This window comes from Apium graveolens, chromosome 4 (genome assembly GCF_009905375.1).
Source record: "Apium graveolens cultivar Ventura chromosome 4, ASM990537v1, whole genome shotgun sequence".
Taxonomy (NCBI): Eukaryota; Viridiplantae; Streptophyta; class Magnoliopsida; order Apiales; family Apiaceae; genus Apium; species Apium graveolens.
In genome coordinates this window covers 164,631,332-164,634,849 of record NC_133650.1, presented here as the reverse complement: position 1 = coordinate 164,634,849, position 3,518 = coordinate 164,631,332, and positions in this window count along the sequence as shown.

Below are 3,518 nucleotides of genomic sequence, written 5' to 3'. Positions count from 1 at the left end.
AAAGGGTTGGATTTCTTTCTGTGAGTCACCGGAGGCGGTTCTGATGAGCGTGGTTCGCGAGTTCTATGTGAATGCAAAGGATGAAAAGAATGGATTTTCTGTTGTGCGTGGGCTAACGGTGGATTATCATCCTGAGGCGATTCGCCGTGTGATTGGGCAGCGACAGCGGAATCCAACAGAGGATAATTGGAATGAGAAGACTGATTTTGACTTGGATTTAATTTGTGCTACTCTCTGTAGGCCGGGAACGGTTTGGACGTTCAAGACAGGGACTAACGAGTATCGTTATTTTCTGGCGATTGCGATGAATAGGTATGCCCTTGTATGGAATGCCTTTATTTGTGCTAATATTCTGCCTACTTCACATGCACATGAGATTACAGTTGAGCGAGCACAGTTGTTATTGGGTATTTTGAATGAGGAGTACTATGTGGACCTTGGTGAGTTCATCTACCAAGGAATTCTGATGTTTTTGAGGGGAGCGAAGCATATGAACATCCCTTATGCATCTACTATTACAAAGCTTTGCCGAGTAGTGGGAGTTCAGTGGCCTTCTCATGAGCAGTTGCAGCTGCCGGCCGCTCCTATTGATTCCGGGACTCTGAATGCGATGCAGGAGTGGACTGGTGGAGAGCCCGAGGAGCATGGGCTGGGTTATCGTCTTCCAGGAGGACGTCCAGCAGCTGGTGCTACCATGGCGAGATCGGGGCGTGATGAGGCAGGCTCTTCTAGAGCTCAGGAGGGTGCTGGGATGGCTGATGCCCAGTATAGGAGGCTGTCGAGGAGGATGGATGCTATGTACGAGATGCAGAGCAGGTTTGCTCAGGAGCTCACCTTTGCACTTGGGACTACTTTTAGAGTCCTTGGAGCTGACATCCAGTGGCCCGTTTTTGGTGAGGACTCTGCGTATTCGCCTCCTGATATTCCACCCTCAGAGGGTGATGATGATTTCTCCGAGTAGGTATACCCTGTGTTCCTTTCTACTACCTTCACTGGGGACAGTGAAGATTTTAATTTTAGGGGTGGTAGTTAAGGAATATTTTGTGTGTGTGTCATGTAGTTGCATATTCATGATAGTTTAGTTCATATAATTGCATATTTTTTCCATATAGTTTTTATTTTTATTTTTATAGCTTTTATTTTTATAGCTTTATTTATCATGTCATGTAGCTCATGCATTTACCATGATCCCGTTCGCGTTGCTTTACCAATTGATTTGTGATGTTGATGCGAGTGTAGTGATAGCGTTAGTGTGATGTTGACTCTTGTAGGTTGACATGCATGCTAGAAACACTTGTAATTTCACTAAGTCTTAGAGAATGCTTAAGGACTAGATTGTTGTCATGGTTTGATGGTTTTTGGGGTTAATCTATTGATTATGCTTAGAATTTATAATAGGTTCTTAATGATAAAAGGCATGAAATGAAAAAAATTGGAGTAAAAATTTGAATTCATTGCTAATTATGGCTAGGCATCAAATGGCTAGTAGCCGGCTCAGAAATGGAAAAAAATATAATAGAAAAAAAAGAGAAAAAAAAAGAAAACAAAAAAAGAGAGTTAATGCATAATTGATCATGAGCGGGCTCTTTAATATTTGAGTTATTAAGTTCTTAGGGGACTTTATGCCTAGTGACCTAAGGCTTTTATAGTCTGAGATCCGCTAACCTAACGCTCGCTAAATGGATGTCATTGCATAAGTCTTTTGTGGACCTCACTCATTGCACGGTCAAATAAGCATTTGTTTGTGTGTTAAATAAAAAGCATGATTCCGTAATAAGCTCCAGTAATCTTGAAGTGTTATAAGTCATTTTGTGCCTAAAATTTATTCTTCGTATAATCATGTGTTGCCTTGAGGATAGTTGAGTTATGATAATTGATCTAGTTTCAAAGCATATATGTTAAGCATTTGCACACACCACGTTTCTGGCTGTATGTTAGTTTGCATGATTTGATTGATCTTTATTCGCCTAATTGTATTTGTTGAGATGTCGTAAGTTGGTTGGTTTGGTCATAGTGAGGGGGGATCACTGCATTTCATATAGATTGCATTCATGCATGTTTTTGTTTTATTTTTGAGTCTGTGACGCTTGAGGACAAACATCGATTTAAGTTTGGGGGTGTGATAAGTGGCATTTTATACCACTTAGAACGTCTTATAATGGCTTGAATTGATGTCTTGAAATCAAGTATTTTGTGTATTTGATGCGTTTTTCTAGTGTTTATGCATTTCAAGGTATTACTTACATTTATGGAGAGTTTTCATCAAGAATAAGTCTTAGTATGTGCTTGGCATTGCAAGTGGGAAGTTAGGAGCAGAATGCAGCGAAGAACGGGAGCAGAAAAATGAATTTTCCAGAAAGGTTCAAAGCGCCCGCTCAGCTCTGCTGAGCGACCGCTCAGGAAGCTGGGCGCCCGCTCAGGATTGCTGAGCGGCCGCTCAAGGGCGTAAAAAAGATACTGATTTTTAGACTCCTAATTCTGTTGAGCTTCCAACTTTTGAGATAGCTGGGTTTTGTGGGACTTCTATATAAATAGTTTTCAGAGACGTTTCACGTGTGTTGAATCGTGGTATTAATCAAGGAGCAAGGAGATAAGGAAGAAGACCGTTTTAGCACATCGTAACGAAGAGGAAGCATATTTTCTTGTGATTCTTTATTTCGTTGTAATAGTGGATGCTAGTTTTCTTTGCTTTGAACCTATTTACTCTTGTGACGTACTCTGGTTTAATATAAGTAGTTTATTTAGTTATTCTCGTGTGTTATTATCATGTTTTCATATGAACCCATGGTGACGATGAGTTCAATCATGGGCTAATCGTGATCATGGGGTCGTAACACATTTACTATGAAATTCTTTAGTTAGTTGTTTAATACCTTAGTGTGTGATGATTGTATGATATCTAGTATTGGTTGTGCTTATTCATCTTATGTGCGTCGCGAACATATAAGATAGGGTGTTAATTTCTTGTGAAGCGACAGTGGATCTTGAGGTTTAGAACTTGCCATGCTAGCATAGGTTCATGTATGTGTATGCATGATTAGTGGGTAACTCTAACCGTTTTACTTGCCCTGTGTAATCATAAGGAATAACTTGTGCTTAAATCGTTATGTTGTTAAATTCTGTAGACATATAGGGTCTCAACATAATTGATGCCTATTCAACTTCTGTCTTAATTGTGGATGCTTGGTAGAATGGTATTAGTACAATGAAAGTTGGCTTTTATCAGTTTCGTGTTGTTCGATTAATATGATCACCGTTACATGCTAAGGGTAATAACAATAACTATTGAAAGAAGTAGTAATGAAGTTGTGATCTCATGTGTGTTTAATATTGTTAATTCAAGTGTCAATTAAGTGTTTAATTCTCATAGTTAATTCTAGTTAATAATTAGTTAATCAAAGTCTACGTGTTATTGTCTTGACATTGAGAAGTAATTATACATTGGTGAGTAAGTGTTAATTGAACATAATTAGTCTGAGTCTCTGTGGGAACGAACTAGAAAGTATTCTGTATTACTT